General features: G+C 42.7%; 1 protein-coding gene across 4 annotated transcripts in view; it reads left to right on the top strand.

Annotated features, from left to right (window-relative positions):
* AUTS2 (activator of transcription and developmental regulator AUTS2) overlaps positions 1-21,494 on the top strand; it is a 1,198,592-nt gene that overhangs the window by 65,447 nt on the left and 1,111,651 nt on the right. The window lies entirely within an intron of this gene.

Genomic DNA, 21,494 nt, shown 5'->3' with positions numbered 1-21,494 from the left:
CCCTTTTAAAATCCCTTTCTCTGTGCTGGCTCCTCCCCTTGCTGTGAAGCTCTCCTTCGTGGAGCTCCTGGCTCTCTTTGTCTGGTTCATTGTTAAGAGGCGACTCTTGGTACTTGAATACTAAGAGATGTTTGATCTTATCACTTCTCCAGGTTCCTGTCTCTAAATAAGAATTGGCTGAGTTTCACCAAATGGGATTAAAATGTGATTTGGAAATATTTAACAAAATAAAAATACAATAATACATAGGTAATGAGAGTATGTGGTTTTCTAAGTCAACATGAGCCTGTAGATACCTCTGTATCAGGATAGTGATGCCATTTCTAATTGAGTTGGACCACATGCTCAGCAAAGCAGCTCATACCTGTCTGTCCATTGTCACTCATATCCATGACCTCCCAAAGTCTGACATGGGGTCGGGGGGCTCCCTCTTTTTTTTCTGACATCCTGAGGAATCTTGGTTCCCTGGTTGTGGTTCACCCATCCCCTCTCTCTTACCTCCTGTCCAGCCCATCTTCTCTGAAATGAAATCCTTCCCTCCATTGTCTTTGGAGCTCCTCACTGGCATTATGTGGTGTCCTGTTGGCTCCCACCATGAACAAGTCCATTGCCCTCAGTGCTCACCAGATCTTGATGTCTTCTAGTGTGAGCATTGAAAAGATACGACTTTGCCATGATGGGGATCTTGGGGCCATGCTTTGCTGTTTCCCAAAAGCATTTGAGCCCATTCTCCCACTCTCCTCTCTAACCCCTGCGCAACTCAGCCTCCCCAGTAACAATGGTGATTCTGTACCCCTGAATTCTCTCCTCCAGAGGCTCGTTTCTGGTCATGTCAGATGGGGTCAGTGCTGACAGGAGAACAACAAGTGAATTTTTAAATGATGGCTAACTTGGCAGATGGACTTAGGCCAATGGTTTTCAGTTGTTGACTCAGGTGGATGGGAGTGACCTTATACATATGTGGTGTGGTATGGTGATTACTTTCCCTTGGATCCAGTGTCTTGCCTCTGACATGGACTGGGTGATTCTGGACAAGTCATTCAACCTCTCGGTGTTCCAGGTGGTTCTTCAAACCTGAATCTGTTCTTGGATTGGTTGAGGGAGTTTTCTTATCCAGGAGTTTCTCATGCCAATGAAATCCTAGGTCCAACCCCTCTCTCCATTTCTGTGCGGTTGGTTTTTATGGAGTTTGGACGTTTTCTGTGAGAGAGTTGGAGAGCTAGAATCTGTTGGCCTATCTCCCCTTGCACTAATCTTACCTGGTGGGCAATTACTCGCTGGCAAATTCAATCTTATTGGAATTAACTGATATTTGTAATGGAACCTCTTGCAACAAGCTTGCTTTGATTTGATGGACATACCATGGCTCTGGGCCATCAAAAATGGAAATGGTTGTTGAAACAAGGGAGGCCCTTCCTTTTTAAAAAATGTAAATACATTTTTATGGATCCTTTTTGTTTTCATATCACCTGCATTTCCCAAGGTATCCCTCTTCCCTTTCCTCTCTCTAATAACAAAAAATGAAGCAACCCCTCACCCCAATGAATTTAAGCAGGACTAATACTTTGAAAAATATTCCACACTATAATGTGCCCCCTTTGACTTTCTAGAAAGAAGACTCTTTTCTTCATATTTCTTCTTTTAGTTTGGTTCTTGTTATGATGTAGAACTTTATTTCTATTTTTTGTTGCCATTCTTATAGTTACTGGTTATGTTGTTTTCCTGTTTCTGCTTACTTCACTAGATATCAATCCATATTTTCCCTACTTAAGGGGAAAAAAATTCTCGATTTATTTTTCCTTAACAAGGGGGTCATTGACAGGATAGAAATTGCCTTGAGGCCCATATCTCATTATGTTACCGCTTGAGAAATATTCTACCCCTTGGTAGCCCAGTTCCCTTGGTCTCCCCTCTGTTGTCACCCTTGCTCACCATTCTGGTTTATATTGGCATAGCCTGGAGGCTGGCAGAAGTGTCCAGGGAAAGCCAATCCCTTGCCCTGCCTCACCTGGGTGCCATTGCTTTGAACAGGCCAGGTCTTGGCAGAGGGCAGAATGGACTGGGGTCGGGGAGGCTCGAGGAGAGGTCTGCAGGAGCTGTTCCCCCTTCCTCAGGGCCCTGGAGGGGCTGAGAATCTTTCTTCAAACATGAAGTTTGTAACAGTTAAAATTAAACTCCTCTTGTGACTGATGTGACCTAAGAGTAGGAGCAGAACCATAGAATGATGTGAAAAAAGACAAAGGGAGTGCCCATCAGAACAGGCAGGTTGGCAGGGCCTATGGCAGGGATTGACTGTGTTCCTGTTGTCCCCTCCAAATGGGAGGACATTAGTTAGTGCTTTCCTTTGGAAAGGCCGTCTTCTGTTTCTGTCGGAACCCAGGATGACCCGGGTCCTGGTCCTCACTATCATTCTAAAGACATCTGGATTGTCTGTGCCACTTTGAGGTTCAATTTTGTCCTTGGACCTCCATCATCCAGTGCAGGGGTTACACATGATCATTGAGAGAGAGATTGTCTGGGTCTCTGAAAGGGGCAAGTGACTGGTTCAGAGTCTCCCAGTCTGTGGGTGTCGAAGACTAGATGGGAACTGGGCTTTCCAACTCCTAGATTGGATCTATGGCTTCTCAGTGACCCCAACCCAGAACCTTGGAAATGGCACCTCCACTCATCAGTGAGGTTGGGTGGGGGCTTGAAAAGACCGAGCAGCCCTGGAGGGTCAGAAGAGGATCCCCAAAACCCAGCAGTCTGGACTCCTCCACTCTCTGTGTCTGACTTTCTGACTTTGTTTCTCTCTCTGTGAGACTGTGGCTATGTGACCTTCTCTTTCTGTGTCTGCTTCTCTGATCTGTCTGTCCTCCCCCCCGCCCTGTTCATTGATTGTCTTCCTTTGCTGTTGAGTAGAGGATGTTTCCCAATCTGTTTTGTGTGGTTATTGTTGGGCCGTCCTGCACTTGGGGCCATTCTAAGGTTCAGGGTCATTTAATTTATGCTGTCCTTGGCCTCAGATGGGCAGCTCAATGCCAATGGTGATTTCCAGGCTCTGCATTTGTCGGTGATTTGTGTCCTGTCTGTTGCCCGCTCCACTGGTCAATGAGGCTCATTAGTTGGCCACCCCTCTGGGGTCACAGCCACTGCCGACTGGCTTCAGACCAGGGATCTCTCCATCTTGGGAATTAGCCCTCAGTTCATGTAGTAAGTTTACACTTTTGGATTCATCCTGAAGTTTTCTAATGAGGCCTTGGGGGATGGCTGGAAGAGAGTAGAGAAGGCCCAGCTTGGTAATAGGAGCTTTTAAAATCACACACAGACACACACATCCCCACCATCTTTCACACACACACACACACACACACACACACACACACACACACACACAAACACACACTCTCTCTCTGTCTCTCTGTCTCTGTCTCTCTCTCTCACACACACACATCCTCTCACACACTCTCTCTCACACACACACACAACCTCTCACAGATTCTCGCCGTCTCTCTCTCTCTCTCACACACACACACACACAAACACACACACACACACACACACACACACACACACACACACACACACGAGAACTGCCGTGGATCTGTTTAAAACTGTTACAACAAGCCTCCCTTGGCAGTGGGTTGTGAAAGCCTTTGTTGACTAGGAGAGCTGAGCACCTTCAAAGCCAAAACCTCCTTCTTTGACAAATATTCCCCAAATCCTATTAGAATATCTAATGGTTTGAGGAGTCAGCTGTGTCTTGGGGAGAGAACTGGGTGGACATTTTCTAGGACATTTCCTCAGGTGGTCTTTGCCCAAGGACCCTCAGTGAAGTGTGCCAGGTTTCTGCTGGGGGTATTCACCGTCTGTTGGTGGCAGAGAGAGAGGAGGCTGAAGAGTTTTGTTTTTTTACCAGTGAGAAGGGGGAGAAAGAGGGAATGAAAACCATATTTAAACTTTAGCTTTTAAAATGTTTTTTAAAATGTAATTTTTAACTTATTATTATTATGATCATCATGACTATTATTTAGTGAAGCCTTACTGTGTGTTTTGAAGAGGGGGGAGCCAGGAAGACAAGGGCCTTCCTACTAGCCTGCTTTCTGGGTCCCTTCCCCCTTCCCCTTAATCCTGGTCTCATCTCCATTAAATGGTAAACCCTTTGGGTCAGGGATTATCTCTTGCCTCTTTCTGTATCTACAGTGCCTAGTAGAGGGTCTGCACTTAATAGATGTTCATTGAATGAATGAATGAATGAATGAATGAATTATGATATCTTATGATATCTGTGGCTGCCTGTTCAGTCATTCGGTAAGCATTATTAAAGGCCTCCATGATGGAACATGAAATGGATAAAAACAGAACCCACAGCCCTCCAAAACAAACAACAAACAAGCAATTCCTGTTCTCTAACAGCTTTTCTTCTAACGGAGACACATCCCCAAGTCTCATGGCCAGACTTTTTCCCTTCCAAACTCTCTTTGTGTCTCTGTGATTGTTCCAATGAAACATGATAACCGGCCCTTTCTGTAATGATCATCCAATGAACCAACCAATGAACCAAACCAGACCCAAAGACAAAAGTGAAGTCGTTCATGCCCTCAGAGAGCTTCTAGTCAACAGCTGAGGGAAACCATACATAGACATAGATGTACATAAAAATCCGGACAAGAAATACACAGTAATGAGGCAATTTGTTGCCTTGAGAGAGGGCAGGTTCTCCTTTGTCAACCATCTTCTTGGATGGCTGGGAGGTGCAGTGGACCGAACACTGGCCCTAGAGTCAAGAGGACCAGAGTTCCAATCCAGCCTCAGAAGAGCAAATCCCCCTTTATTTCAGTGGTTGCTGGGCCAAAGGCTTTTGATGGTTACATCAGTAGCTTATCTAAAGGGGAAGGATGCCCATCCTGGATCTGGCTCCCAGTAGGGTGGAGGCGATGCTGGCTAGGTTTGTGATGCTGCCAAGAAGCCGGTGTTGTCCCCCTTGGTGGAGGAAACTTGTCATAATTACAGGGTATTCGTGGTGGCAAACGTGTTCTGGTGTGTGATTTGGGTTAATTACAGCCAAAGTCATATCAGTTCTTCGACATGGGTTTCTATTCCTGCAAACACCAGTCAGGGGAAAGAGAGTGGGGGCTGGAGTTGGCTGCTGTGCCCAAAATGAATTCCTGATGTTGATGGCTTGGGAGTCTAAAATCGACCTGATGATTTAAAATAAAAGAGAATTAGGAAAAATATTTTATGTTTACATTGCACCTTTCTTCCCAAGACTTCCAAGCACTTGTGCAAATATTATTTTATTTATCTGTTTGACATCCCTATGAAGTGGGGAAAGGTTAGGGGAAAGGATCCAATATTCCTAACCCCTATTTGGGGCACAGCAAGGCTTAAGTGAGAACAGTCTAATGGAACTGGGACCCAATATGGTGGCATGTTCAACTATTCACTGCAAGGGTGAATGATTGGAGCTCTCTAGATCTTTTTTATGTAAGGAGGAAGAGTAGTTCTATGAAAAGTGTACTGGATTTCAGGTCCATGGACATGGATTTGAGTTTTTATTCTGTTGCACCACTTCATTGGGCTGAATTTTCCTTTGGAAAATGAAGGGGTTGGTCTAGAGGACCATTAAAGTTCCTTTTAAAGCCACACATCTATAATCCTGTGATCACTGATGGGGCAAAGAAACTAAGCTATAAAACATTTATTTAGCACCTTTAGCATGGTAGGGATAAAGAGATGGAGATATTTTATCCTTCAAGTATTATTTGTGTTGACCCAAAACTAGTGATTTCCCTTGACAAGCTGCTGTGTATCCGACATATATATATATATATGTATATATATATATATATACACGTATGCACATATATTGTATGTACAATATATAGATGTATATATGTAAATACACATATTCACATGTATATCCATACACAGATACATAATAGTCTTTCCATTAGAATTGTATACTCTTTGAGAATCCTATTATACTTGTCTGGTATAAAAATTGTTTACCAAAGTTCCTGCTCTCAAGAAGCTTGCATTCTGTGAATGAAGATGAATTTGTATCTATTGACCTTTATATAAACTAGATGTGGATAAAATAATTTGCAGGGGGTAGAAAGAGGAGTGTAGAAAGACTTTAGAAAGAGATGGGGGGGCGGGGCCAAGATGGGGACATGAAGGGATCGAGTCTTAGGAGCTCTCTGATAAAAACTCATAAACTAAGGACTCTAACTAAACTTTCGAGAGACAGAACCCACAAAGGGACCCAGTGAGGCAGTTCTCCTACTCAAGGTAACCTGGAAAAGAGCAGAAAGGCTCTGCTCCCCGGGGTCAGAGGGGCGGCCTGCCAGAGCGAAAGAACTTCTCCCGGAGGCAGCCCCAGGGCGCTGGGAGCCTGAGCTCACAGCAGTGGGGGAGTCTCCTGAGCTGCACCCCGGGGAGCACCGGCACAAAGTGGGGGAACAGCGGGGGACCTCTGCCAGAGCAAGCACTTGGAGCCTAGCCCTCAGGGCACACAGCCAGCAGCAGGGTCTTTCGGCAGCCTAGACCCGGAAACAGAAGCAGGTGGAGCCTGTAAGCAGGAGCCCCCAGGGCATGAGCCCATTGAGCTGAGGGAGGGGAGTGAAGAGCGACTGCAGAGCTCTGTCCTCTGGCCCTGGAACAGGACTCTGGGGCTCTGACCACATTCAGATCCTGATCGCAGTCTAGGCCCCCCTATAGAACAGCAAGGCCCCCCCCACCTCAGCCCTGTGGCAGAGGGGGGCGCTTATGGTCATTCACAGACCAGGAGGGAGGACAGAACCTCACACACTGAGACCCTTGTGGGAGTGTCCCAAAAGCTCAGGAAGCACCCCCCAAAAACAGGCTTAGGCTCGGAAAATGAACAAACAAAGAAACAAGAGGAAGACCATTGAGAAATATTTTGCAAATGAGCCCAAGAAAGATCAAAATACTCAATCTGAAGATGAGGAAGCATAAGCTCCTGCATCTAAAGACTCCAAGAAAAACAGAAATTGGGCTCAGGCTATGATAGAGCTCAAAAAAGACTTTGAAGATCAAATGAGGGAGTTAGAAGAAAAACTGGGAAAAGAAAGGAGAGAGATGCAGGAAAAAACATGAAAATGAAGTCAGCAGCTTAGTCAAGAAAATCCAAAAAAATGCTGAAGAAAATAGCATGCTAAAAACCAGCTTAGGTCAAATGGATAAAACAGTTCAAAAAGTTATTGAGGAGAAGAATGCTTTAAAAAGCAAAATTGGCCAGATGGAAAAAGAGATAAGAAAACTCTCTGAGGAGAATAAATCCTTCAGACAAAGAATAGAATTCAGGGAGATTGATGAATTTACCAGAAATCAGGAATCAATACTTCAAAACCAAAAAAATGAAAAATTAGAAGAAAATGTGAAATATCTCATTGAAAAAACAACTGACATGGAAAACAGACTTAGGAAAGATAATTTGAAAATTATTGGAATACCTGAAAGTAATGATCAGGAAATGAGCCTTGACATCATTTTCAAAGAATTACTACAGGAAAATTGCCCTGATATTCTAGAAGCAGAGAGCAAAATAGAAATGGAGAGAATCCACCGATCCCCCCGAGAAAGAGATCCCAAAAAACCAACCCACAGGAATATTATAGCCAAGTTCCAGAACTCCCAAGTGAAAGAGAAAATATTACAAGCAGCCAGAAGGACACAGTTCAAATATCGTGGAGCTGCGGTCAGGATCACATAGGACTTAGCAGCAGCTACATTGGAAGCTCGTAGGGCTTGGAATACAATATACCAGAAGGCAAAAGAGCTTAGAATGCAGCCAAGAATGAATTACCCAGCAAGGCTGAATGTCCTCTTCCAGGGAAAAAGATGGACTTTCAGTGAACCAGGGGAATTTCAAAGGTTCCTTTTGGAATGGCCAGAGCTGAACAGAAGGTTTGATCTTCAGATACAGGACTCAGGTGAAGCATGGAGATTGGAGGAGTGGGGGGAAATATGAGTGACTTAATGAGGATGAACTGCATTATAGAAAAATGATACTGATAATATTCATATGAACCATCTCAGTTAATAGAGCAGGTAGAGGGAGCTTTTATAGTTGAAGCACAGGAGAAAGCTGAATTCGAAGATAAAATATGGTGTAAAAATGGAGTCAATAAGAAAAAAAGGGAAATGGAATGGGAGAAAGAAAAAGGAGAGGGGGAATAGTCCAAGCTATTTCACGTAATGAGATTTTTTTTATTACAATGAGCTATTGCAATGATATGGAAGGGGGGAGGCAAGGGGGAATGAAGGAACCTTTGCTCTCATCAGAGGTGGCTAGGAGAGGAAACAGCAAATATACTCAATGGGGTATAGACAACTGGAGTAAGAAGGAGGGGGGAGCAGGGGGAAGGGGTGGGGATGTGAATAAAGGAGGAGAGGATGGACCATGGGGGGAGAGTGGTCAGATATAACACATTTTCTTTATTTACTTCTTGCAAGGGGCTGGGATTGGATGGCCTGCCCAGGACCATAGGGCCAGGTGGATTCTGGGCCTAAGGGGTGGTATGGGGGCTCAGGGCTTCTTGGCCCCAGGACCAGTGATCTGTCTACTGTGCCACTCAGCAACCCTACAGCAGAGTCAGAGTGAAAGGAGAGAGAAAATATAGTACATGGTAGTGGAGAAATAAGAAAGGAGGGAGTTGCGATCAGCAATGGCAACGTTGGAAAAATATGGAAGTAACTTCTGTGATGGACTTATCATAAAGAATGTGATCCACTCACGACAGAGTTGATGGTGTTGGAACAAAGACTGAAACACATTTTTTGTTATTATTTGGGGGAGGGTGCAGGGCAAATGGGGCTGGGTGGCCTGCCTGGGGCCCCATAGCAGGGTGATCATTGGGTGTCTGGGGCTGGATTTGGACCCAGGTGTTCCTGGCTCAAGGGCCAATGCTCTGTCTGCCACCCAGCCACCCTTACTATTATTACTGTTTTATTTTATTTTTGGGTCTTTTTTTTCTTCTTTTTGGTTTTTGCAGGGCAGTGGGGATCGGGTGGCTTGCATGTCACACGGCTGGGTGATTGTTGGGTTTACGAGGCTGGATGTGGACTCGGGTGCTCGTGGCTCCAGGGCTGCTGCTTCGTCCATTGCGCCACCTGGCCATACCTACAATTATTACTATTATTTTTTTTTATTTTAATTTTTTTCTCCCCCTTTACTTTTTTGCCCAAGCAAGTCTATCTATATTCATGGGGGGAGGGGTATTTTGTTTACTTGTAAACAAGTATATTTTATTAATGTAAAGAAAAACATTTGTACAAAATGAGAATAAAAAATAAATTAAAAAATTTTAAAAAAAGAAAGAGATCAGGTGGAAGTTAGTGCTGGAACTGAATCTTGAAGAAAACTTGGGGTTAGCCAGAGGTGGACAGGTGTCATGGCTAAAGCTCCTCAGAGGATGGAGATGGTGTGTTTTATTGGAGAAGAGGAAGAAGACCATTGTGTTGTTATTTATTTCATGTCTGACTCTGTGTCTCTTTTTTGGGTTTTCGTGGCAAAGATAATGGAGTTATTTGCCATTTCCTTCTCCAGCTCATTTGACAGATGAAGAAACTGAGGCATTTAGGGTAAAGTGACTTGCCCAGGGTCACAGGGCTAGGAGTATCTGAAGCTGAAATTTGACCTGACTTTAACCAGACCCATTGCTCTATCCATTGCTTTTCATTGGCATGTAGAAAGTAGAGGAAATAGCAGATTGAGCCTATGTACAACTTTTTTGAACACCCAAGTCTGTGACCCTAAACTCCAAAACATCTCTTTTTTTCTCATTCTGCTGTAGTCATCTTTTTTTTTCTCCTGAAGTCTTAATTCTTTTTTTTAAAAGGTTTTTGCAAGGCAATGGGGTTAAGTGACTTGGCCAACGCCACACAGCTAGGTAATTATTAAGTGTCTGAAGACAGATTTGAGCTCAGGTATTTGACTCCAGGGCTGGTACTCTATCCGCTATGCCACCTAGCCACCCCTGAAGTCTTAATTCTGATGAGAGAGAAAGAGTTCTCTCTCCCTGCTCTTTTTAGACCATGTTTGTCAATTATGTCTACCCACTTTCTCCTCCTTTGTCTCACTATGTAAATAACCCTTAGGAATGGTTCTAAGAAGTTCCAGAGAAGAGATTACAAAGTTGTCTAGATAAATGCCTTCCTTTTACAGATGAGGAAACTGAGGATCAGAGAGGTGAGACCCAGAGTAAGTGAAATGCTGTTCATTGGGATTAGAGTGAGCAGGGTTATAGGAGAAGCACTGTCCTGCCAAATGCACCCTCATGAAGGGCAAAGCTCTGATGTTTTCCAAGCTCCTTGGAAGTATGTCAATAGTCATAACCAACAGCAACTTCTCACCCAAGTACAGAATGAGAGCAGTGCATTTTTAGTGGTGTATTTAAGATAATTCCCTGAATTAGAAAATCATTCTGCTAACATATTAAAACTATGTTTATATTTCTTTCTTCCCAAGAGCTCATTACAGGGTATCCGGCAGTAGCTGTTATATTACAGTATCTGTGAAAATAACACATTTCTATTTTAAATATGTTAGGGAGATATAAGCCATAAATCCCAGGATGAAATATTTAGCAGCTGGTGGCATCCTGTAGCCCATACAATCTTTGGGTTGGGGGGGTTAGAGGAACATCAGCCAGAGCTCACTCTAGTCTGTCTGCATGAAGGGGTCAGAGGTGGTTGGATCACACTTGACCTGGGCTTTGGGTTCCCTTTGATCAAGACCACAGCAGGACCAGGATGGCCTCTATTTTAATATAAATGAAAGAATGAATGAGAAAACCTTGATATGCCAAATGTTGGAAATATAACTAGGAAAGTAGCTAGTTCAAGGAACTTCTACTCTAATGGGCAGAATCACTATCTGAAAGATACTTCAACTAGGGGGCAGCCCCCTCATTTTACAGATGAGGAAATAGAGGTTAGAGAGGAGTATGTGTTGGAGGTAGGTTTGGAGGTGGTCTTGTTGATTCCAAATCCAACACTGCCTAGCCAACCAGGGTTACAATTTGAAAGTTAAATAGTTTCAGCTAAAATTAATGCATAGTTTGCTTCCTTGGAGCTGTTGGCCATGGGCATGTTAGACGTGGTATTGGTCTTGATGTCAAGGAGACCCGCTTCAGATTCCATACTGAATACTCTTTGGTTAGGTCATAAGAAATCCCCTAATATCTTTGTGCCTCAAATTCCTTTTCTGCAGAAGGGGAATAGTCTTTGAGCCTGTGTCTCAGGATCAGTTGGCTGAATGTGAAAGGCTTGTGGTCCTTAGACGGCTTTTTGTAAATATCAGTTGAGATGGAAAGAGCATTCATTGGGTTTGGAGTCTGAGGGGTGGGGTTCAACTCCTTCCCTTGTACCTGTATGACTTTGTTCAAGTCACTTAGTCTCTGTTCCCTTTTTTGGGGGTAAAATGAAGGGGTTGGACTCAGTGGGCTTTAATGTCCTTTCCAGGTCTGTCTGAGTCCATGACTTAGATGACCTTGGAGATCTTGTCCAACTAGAAGTCTTAGGATGAGAATTTGAGAGTCTCTGAGCCATCACATTCATTTTGCACACTTGGCCAAGCTGGGAACCTGCTGCCTCTTAGGAGGTTTTCTTCCTTGGGGATGGGGTGGAGAGTTTGGTTTGTTTACAAATGGAACTCATCTTTCTCTACCCCCAAATGGCTGACCTGCATTGGTTTCATTCATCATGGTGCCAGGAGTCACCTTAACCTCTGAGGGACGCTTGACAGTGGCGTGGGACGCTGACAGAGGAGAAACTGGCTTGACAAGAGTTTGCCCTTGATAACAGCTTCACAGTCAGAGACAGCAGGAGTGGGGGAGCGACTCCAGGGAGGCCGGGAGCTTCTGTTCTGGGAATCTTACCAAACTTAATAAGGAGTCACCAATAGCTCTAACACATTTTAAATTACCCAAGTGTGAGATCCTGACCTTTTTTTTTTTTAATGACCTACTTAAAGGGTAGAAGGCAGGTTTGATGATAATAGTCTTTCTCTGAGTTGCCTGAAACTTTATTCCCACTTTAGTAACATGGGGAAAAAATAGGTAACCAGTTTTAACAATAACTAAAGATTTTACTCTTGCCCCTACTTCTGAATCTGTAATAAAATAATAGATGTTTCCACCGGGTCACCTTTTTTATGGGTAATCACATTTTATAGATGAGGAAACTGAGGCACAGAATTTAAGTAACTTGCCCAGTGTTTATAGTACTAGAGTTTGAGGCACCATCCAAATTTGGGTCTTTCTGAATCTAGTACCCTATATGCTACAGTGAACTTCTTTTTAAGAGGTATATTTATAGGAACAGGCATAACTCACCAAGTCTAAGTTAGCACCTTCTTGTGAGTTTGCGGGGTCATCATCCAGAGGACAGGTGGGATGCCTGTGGGGAAGGCTCTACTTCTCACTTCTGCCTGGAATTCTTTCCATCTTCATTTCTGTTGCCTGGCTGTCCAACTTCCTTCTAGACCTTTCTCAGTCCTCCTTGATGCCAGTACCTTCACGCTCGTGATAAACTCCAATTTATCTTGTTTGTATTTTTTTTATTTTTTAATATAATTGGGATTAAATGACTTGTCCTGCGTCACACAGCTAGTAAGAGACTGAGGTTGGATTTGAACTCAGGTCCTATCCACTGTACCATCCAGCTGTCCCTGCTATCTTGTTTATACATAGTTGTTAACATGTGGTCTCTGTTTAGATTGTGAACTCCCTGAGGGCAGGGTCTACCTTTTGACTTTCTTTGTATCCCAGCACTTAGCATAGTGTCTGAAGATGGTGCTTGATAAATATCTGATTGACTCAAATCCAGTCATGGCTTCTGGGTTCCCATAAAGGAAACCTGTCCCCCCCAAAAAAACCCAAAAAACAAAAAACCTCAAACCACTCAGTGGTAGAGAAGTAAACAGACTTTTATGCTGTGGACTTTAGACTTTTCCACCTTAGGAAGGAAGGACATGAAGACAGTAGAAGTAGAAGACAGTTGTTAAACCTTCAATCCACGTACAATTGATGACCATTTGTCTTGTGGTTGAGTTTTTCTCTAGCCTGGTGTTTCCACCCAACAGTATTTCCTCATTCAACCTCCACCTTCTCTTTTTTCGCTCTTGGATCTGCCACTCAGTTTATTTCCCTTTAAAGCCGTTCTTCTCACATGGCTTTTCCTGCATCATCTTCTGTATTCTGAGCCTCATTTCCTTTCCCTTCTCTTGAAGTAATGTAATAAAGAAGACCTGTAGGTGAGAAGCAGGTTCTGAAGAGTCATAGGAAAACTGAAGGATGCTCCCTTCCTCATCCTCTTCAAGGAGAGGACTCCAGGAGAGGGAGGAAGGCTCTTGGCCTGCTGGCCAGTACCTGTTAGTGAGCTTATGGAAATAGAAAATGTAAAAAAAAAAATTAAATAGTCTCTGCCCTCAAAAACCTGACTTAGATTGTGCTATGAGAAATCATTTTAACCTCTAGTCAAGAAAATATGACATATATAGATATGTACATGGATAGATACACATGAATAATATGTATTTATGTGTGTATATAAATATACATACATATTTTTATTTGAGGAGAAAGGAGTGATTATTGATAACTGCTGAGGTAGTAGTTGAATTGATCCTTTAAGGGGGCTTGTTTTATTGTTTAGTCATTTCAGTCACCTTTGACTCTTCAGGACCCCACTTGGGTTTTTCATGGCAAATATTGTAGAGTGATTTGCCACTTTCTTCTCCGCTTCATTTTACAGATGAAGAAACTGAGTCAAGTAAGGTTAAATAACTTGCCCAAGTTCACACAGCTAGTATGTCTCTGAAATCAGATTTGAACTCAGGTCTTCTCAACTCCAGGCTTTATCTGCTGTACTACCCAGCTAGGTTGGGGGGGCGCTCTGGATTCCAAAAGGAGGGAAAGCATTCTAGATCTATCATCATGCCATAAATTTTCCAGAGATGTTCCCTTAATTATATTCTAATGGTAAATTTCTATTGACCAGAAAATCTGACCCCCAGCCAAATTCTTGAATTAAGCAGTGAAGCTAGAAGATGGTGTCTTCTTTCTTTAGATTAAGTGTCATGTGTTATCTGAGAGAAGCTCCCAAATTATGGAGGGGTGGGGGGGAAAATAGTTTGATTCTAATTGGGTTCAGAGTCTTGGTGTTGGAGGCTCTTGGTTTTCTGGTTTTTTGTTTCATTGATGGGACAGAAGTGGAAGGGTTATATGCTAAAAGCTGTCCTATGGGAATGACTTACATTATTTACTCCTGGAGGTTAAACATGCCAAAACCATCTGTTGTTAATTTTGTTGCTGCTTTAAATTCCATTTTTTTGGCTGAGTTTTAAATACTGAGAGCAAACTTAGATGGAAGCAGGGGCATTCTTGAGTCACAAGCCATTGAATCCAAATGGTGATTTTCTTAAGTGCCATTTTCCAATGGACTGTTATTTGAGATTCTGAGTTGGCTTCTGGTGGCCTGGGCCTGGGATTTGGTGCCTGTCTTTTCCACTTACTTTTTTCTGTATTTTCCTATGAAATTGTTAGTCCATCTATCAAGGGAGCTGTTGATGCTCCAATGGATAATTGTGGATGAATTGCTTTTAAGATGTTTGGACATGAGATCCAGTTATTTCATCAAACTCTTAAAAGTCTGGCTGAGTTCTTAGAAGTAGAAATGTGAAATTGGAAAGATTTAATTTCTTGAGTTCATACATAGGAATTTTCTCCCTCCCAGCCAGTCTAATCTAATTTCATAGATATTTCTTAGATGTCAAGAATAATAATAAAAATGATGATGGTTGTGATGATGATGATGTTAACTAACATTTAGATAGGCTTTAAGGTCTGTGAAGTGTTTTCCATACATTATCTCATTTGAGCCTCACCAAAGCTTTGATGAGATAGGTAATTTGATTAACTCCCCATTTACAGGTGAAGAAATCAGAGCTGTGAAAGGTGACATGATATGTCCAGGGTCCTACACCTGGTAGGGTCAGAGGAAAGACTAGAGCTTAGGTCTTGGCAACTTTTAAGCCCCTGAAGATCTATTTCTTTGTTTTTCCTACACAGCATGTGTAGAACAACACTTTTTCCACACCAAATCCCAGACCCAGGCCACCAGAATCCAAATCAGAATCTCAAATGAAAATTCAGTAGGAATTTGAAAGTTTTTTTTTTTTTTTGGTTTGTTACTAGGCAGTTGAACTTGCTGCAACATCAAAGGGGTGACCAATATAGTACAAGTGACAAAGCATCCCTACAGTCCTTGTAAAAACAGATTTTCATTATTGGGGGAAGGGGTTGGGGTTTTCCCCTCTGAAGTTTCTTCCAGAAACTTTCTGAAGTTTAATAGTAATGTGAAGATCTGGTCTGGTCCTCATTCTACTGCTTGCTTTAATTATTAGGTTAAAGTCTGCAGAGGCAAGGGGATCTTTTCTAAGATCTGGCCCCTAAAACTGAAGTGACCAAGCAACGTTAGAATTTCCCAGGCAGAGTTGTTCGGCAGAGTGAAGGGACAGGAAGCAGATTAAATCCCAGAAGCTTCTCCCAGATGCACTGCACATTCTGGTCCTTTGGGGCTTCGGGGGGGGGAGGTTGATGTTTGCATCTCTAGGGGTTCCTCTGAAACGCAACAATCTTGGCCTGCAAAAGTTGCAAGACCTGGGGATGCCCGAGAGGCTGCCAGAGACACAAGGTTCAGGTTGGCCTTTCTCCTAGTGTCATGACTGAGTCATGGAGACCCCCTCCCCAGTTGTTGCCAGGGCATGCTACTCTGTGGGACCCATGCACCGACAAGGCCTCAGAGAATTTTGGAGGGCGAGGCTGGCCTTGTGGAATTCACTGACAATGATTGGGGCATGAATGGCCTGAAGGCCTTGTATTGCTCAAGGGTGCTTCCACCTCCTGTGCCCATGTCTATTTGTTAAGCCACCTAGCCACCTTGATGACAGTCAGAAAATGTCAACCCCAAGGAGCTGCTAGTCTTCTGGTAGGAGATTTCACAGGCATCTCTTTTCCAAAGTCCCATACACTTGATTTCAGTCTTCTTTCCCTGGGTTCCCTGCCTAGACCGCCTTTAAAAGTGCAGACATCAAGGTGGTTTGTATGGAATTGCTCTGAATATCTTGTTTCTCAGGTCTGTGGATTGAGAGTAAGCTCTTTTGTCAAGGGCAGAGACTTTCATCTTAATTTTTTATTTCCACATATAGGTGTCTAAAAGTGCCTGTTGATTGATTATTTAAGAGGAATCTAGTATATCTGGGCAAGGGACCAAGACCTAGCCTACTGCAGGGATTCCACTGGAGTTGACCAGCGGGTTCTCCAGAGACTTGGTAGGGAGAGCCATTTCCTAAGCCCTTGGAGTTTGCTTTGGCAATTGCCTCTCTTCTTTCAGTCCTCAGGAAATCTGAAAGCTACCTTTTTGAAAATCCTTTTTGATAGGTGGAAGTTTCTCTGACATGATTCCTGTCCCAAACTGTAGGAGATGGAAAGTCAAGATGGTGGATATTTAGACAGCCCCGAAAGGAAGTTCAGAGTCAGCTGGTGCCTTGCTCAGGCTTGACTGTCAGGCCTCAGAAGCTCAGTCAACCCCTCAGAATGCATTTACCACCCCCAAAATGTACTATCAGGCTTCAAATGACAGAAGTGAATTGTTCATGCCTTCACCAAGCTTACATTGAATCAATAAATGATAGAGAAAGCATTTAATATGTGTTGACTACAGGCCAGGCTGTGCATATTTTATCATAAGAGACATGTACAAACACATATGAATAAACATGTCCACACACTCAGAATAAATAGAATTTTTTCGGGGATTGAAACCAGGAAAGACTTCATGAAGAAGGGAGCCCTGGAGATGTGACACTAAGGAGAGAGGGATTATAGGAATTAGAGGCCAGGAGGGAGGACAGCATGGAGGACAGTCTGGACAATGGCCCAGGGGCTAGATATGGAGGGGACTGTGTACAGAACCATAGGGACTGATTGCATCGGGAGATTAAGTTATAACCTGTCTGAAAAGGTCAGTTGGGTTTGGATTGAGAAGGCCTTGGAATGCCCAGCTCCACCAAGTCCCTTTCTTTAGAAGTCCTGGTGCCAATCCTTCTCAACTTTTGTCCCCATAGGAGGGAGGACATGGCTCTCTAGGAGATATATTGCCAGCTAAAGCACAATAGCCCACGGATCATGAACAACATAGCATGAACTATTCAAGGAGACAGATTTACTCCCAATCCTATCCTCCAACCATATATCCATCTGCTTGGAGAGAAACAACCTGCCCATTGGATTACATTTCAGCAAGCACCCCCAACAACATTTTGGTTTCCTGTGCTTGCCTTTCCCTGGACCGTGAGAGTGCTTGCACTCACAGGTAGGAGATGGGTATGAATGTTAGGTTGGGACATTGGGTTTGCATTGGGTTTTCAGTCAAGGGAGGAAGTTGGTAAAAAATTGGCAGGTTGTGTGTGCCCATAGGTATGTTTGTGTAACAACAATAAACAAATCATAGTTTTGACTTCCTGCAATACCTGCTGTGGAGAGGGGGAACTCATCATCGTTCATGCTGGTTTTTTACAGAACGGTATCAGAAAGTGTGACTGACTATGAAAATTCCTTTACCTGCTCCACTCTTCTATCTAGAGTTACTTAATAAAAGTATTATCAAAATTGACATCCATCTGAATTTCTCCTGGTTTCATCTGATTGAATATAACCTCCTTGAGGACAGACTTGCATTTTTAGTTTTGTATTCTAATACTGTGCCCTACATATGGAAGGTGACTGTTGATAGTTCTCAGCCTACCCATTGGAAGTGGCCCCCTTTCTAAGCTTTACCTTTATTCCTTGGCTTATTATACATACTTAATGGTGTCCATACTGGACCCCCTTTTTGAATGGAAGTTCTCTGAGTTCAGGGAATTTTTTTGCTTTTTCTTTAGCCTGGTCCAGTGTTTGGCACATACTCTAAGCGCTTGGTTAATTATTATCATGAGTCTTTTAACCTCTGGATTTTAAATCTCTCATCTGTAAAATTGAATTGGGGAGGGTAATTGAACTAGGCAATCTGTGGACACTGGCTGTGGTTTTAGACACTACATCATCAATGTTGGATGACTTGTCTTTGAAAGTAAAAATCTAATAATGAATGCCTGTTGATCGAATTGAATCAATCAGCAAACAGCTATCTGATTCACATGTACAGTGGGCTTTCTGTTCAGATAGTCTCGTGTCATCCTCCCTCCCTTGTTGTGCTAGGCTTGGTGATATAAGGAAAGATGATGAGTTTATATTATTAACATGATGATGGTGAAGAAGAAGAAGATGATGATGATAGCCAACTTTGATAATAGTTTTAAACTTTATCAGAGATCTTTCTGTACTTATTTCTGTATCTTATTTAGAGGGGAGAATAACTTGTGTCGAAATAATCAAATATAATATATGTATATATCAAATACTATAAAAGTGGAATCACTTTCTTTAATAACTATAAGAACATCTCAGAGTGGAGTGGGTTGCCTTTGGGAGAGGGATATGCCATTCTTCAGTCTCTAGAGAGACCGACTGACCACTTTAGCAGAATATTGCAGAGGCAATCCCGAATGAGTTGCACTTGGATGGTCCTTAAGGTTAATTAATCAATCCATAAGCATTTATCAAGAGCTTGATGTGTGCTAAGCACAGAGGTTAAAAGATAAAAATGAAGCCATCCCAGATGACTTAGACCAAGACCCCATTTTCTTCACTTCATGGTCTTCCACACTTTTCAAGAGTATACAAAGAACTCTCGATTATTAGCTCTGCTTTGCTTTATGGGCATCATCCTGATTTTCTATTATCTTCCCCCTCCCCCCTTTCCCCTCTTTTCTTTGTGCTGGGAAAAATGCATGTAAATAAGTGATTTACTCTCCAAGTGAAGCAGGCCTGGGCCATTTCAAAGAACAACTAATGGGAATTTCCTAAGCACTGTAATATGCAAAATAGATTTTCTGAGCTGCCCTTTGGGACAATCAATACACATTCAGTCCACCAGCTAGAGTCATTAGCAGACAAGAAGTTTTCTATCTGATTCAAATTTACGTTGAGTTTTTCAGCTCAAATGGTCTCATTTCATCCCTCCCTTCCCCCTTCCCCCCAATTAATAAATGTTAGAGGAGGAGTCAACAGTTCTAAATGGCCCCCTTCCCTTCTTGAGCCCTCTGACCCCTTCCTGGGGCAGTCAGGGCCCTGGAGAGTCTTGGTCTGAAAGCAGAATTGATGGAGAGGCTGGGTCAGGATGGTGGGCAGGCAGCTTCTGTCTGCATCTGGGATCCTTGGAGGAGCCTGGTCAGCACTGACTCATCATTTTGGTCAGCTAGGCCTTTTTAGGTGCCTGCATCTGGCTATTGTTTTATCTTACTCAGCTAAGCATAAGCTTGCCTGTTGTCTCCCTGTCTCCAGTCTCTTATACCATACCTGGAACACATGTCTTATACAGTCTCTTCTTCAACTTAGAATTTTTCTTTTTGAAGCAGTTGGCTTAAGTGATTTGCCCAGGGTCATTCAGCTAGTAAGTGTCTGAGGCTGAATTTGAACTCAGGTCTTATTGACTCTAGGGTCTGTCCATCCACTATACCACTTAACTGCTCCTCATCTTAGAATCTCTAGTTTCCTTCAAACCTTAGCTCTGATGCCACTTTCTACATGAAATCCTTCTAGATCCCTTCGTGCTTGCTACTTATATATCTTTTATGTTTCCTTGTACTTTGTTTCTTCTACCAGAGAATGTAAGATCCCCAGGGTCTGTGACCATTTCCTTTTTGGTTTTGTATTCCTGCTATTCAGTCTTCCAAAGTCTGGTAACAGAATCCCTGAATTGAGTGGGCAGCAAGGTGCCTCTCTTTCCTTCCTCCTGAAGATAGGACAAGATAAAATGGGTTTCCATACATGAGGAAGGATTTCAGTTGGACTTTTTCTGGACAACTATTTGTTGAGTGGTCTTGATACGGGATTTTTCTTCTGGTGTTGGGTAGTTTGACCTCCATGGTCCTTTAGTCTTAAAGCTAGAAGACCTTTTAGAGGTTGACTTGTCCATCATGCAATTGTCTGGGATGGGGAGGAGATGAGGCCAAGGCGGGGGCATGTGTGGCTCCTCCAAGACCATCCAGGTTAGAAGGGGCACAGCCAGTATTGGAACCCATTTGGATGAGCTCTGAATCCAAGGTAGAATCTACTGCTCTGGTAAAACCAGACATCTCTTAGACATCTGGAGGAGAGGAATGGGGTCATGGAGAGGATATTAGAGAGATACCTTTCAGGGTCCATGAACTAGACTCTAGTTTAGTCCTGTGGAGACCTAGGCATCTCTCTGCCTTCAGTTTTTTCATCTGAAATAGGGAGATTGGCACTGTTAGGATGTTAAGTCAAGAAATAGTTACCTGAGTCATGATAGAAATAAGGTTTGAGGAAGATGGTTTAGAAGCTGCTTCCAATGGATCCTGGGAGAGACTGGATGATGGAGAAGAGCTAGGAGGCTGCTATCATCTTGTCTGGGTCAGTGGGCTGGGTGGGCTGCAGAACCATTGTGAAAGGGTCTGTCTCTTAACTCAGTATAATATGGAAGCAAATATATCTTTGGTGGGCTGGTGAGCTACAATGAGAAGATTCAAATTCTTGACCCTGGTGTCTACAGCATGTGTGCTCTTTGGTTGATTTAATCTCACTGGGCTCGATTTCCTCACTTGTAAAATGAACTAGACATTGGACTCTGTATATTCCTCAGAACCCTTTGGTCTCATCCCTATGGTCCTATGATATCTCTGCACCTCATCTGTCCCATCTGTTTGCAGTGATGCCCTGAGGGCCTCCTGTAAATATTAATGGTGACTGACATTTATATATGGCTAATAGCTTTTCTGTGAGATGGGGAAAACAAGTCTTGTTAGCTCCAATTCATAGAAGAGTTATTTTGGGGTCAGAGAGAATAAGTGACAGTAAATGAATGTGGGGTGGATGGGAGAGGGGGATTGGGGGGATTTGAACCCAGCTCTTCCTGACTTCAGATCTGCCACCCTGTTCTCTGCTATGCTTCCTTTTCCAGCTCGAAGTCTATGATTCTTTCTCTTATGAATGACATTTTGACACATTTTATTTTTTATTGAAGGCTTAACAATGATCAGCAAACAAAATGTTTTAATGTCCAGTCAAAGCTGTTAAAACTTAAATATATTATTTAATAAATAATAAAAATATATTAATATAGAATTTATATAATATGTAATGATATATGATGCATTATAGATGACATGTCTAACATGATGTAGTATATATTTAAACTATTAAAAGATCAAAACTTCTCTTTTGAAATGCCCCATACAAAGAAAAATGAGAAAGTTGAGCTTTATTTATAAAACTGAGATTTTCTTTTTAAAAAGTTTTTTGGATTCATAATCTCTTTGGTTTTTATATTCCCCCCTTGTTTTTCCTAACCATTTCCCTTTATTC

This window comes from Macrotis lagotis, chromosome 5 (assembly GCF_037893015.1).
Source record: "Macrotis lagotis isolate mMagLag1 chromosome 5, bilby.v1.9.chrom.fasta, whole genome shotgun sequence".
Classification (NCBI taxonomy): domain Eukaryota; kingdom Metazoa; phylum Chordata; class Mammalia; order Peramelemorphia; family Peramelidae; genus Macrotis; species Macrotis lagotis.
The sequence above is the reverse complement of the archived record's forward strand: the minus strand, read 5'-3'. Positions and strand labels throughout refer to the sequence as shown.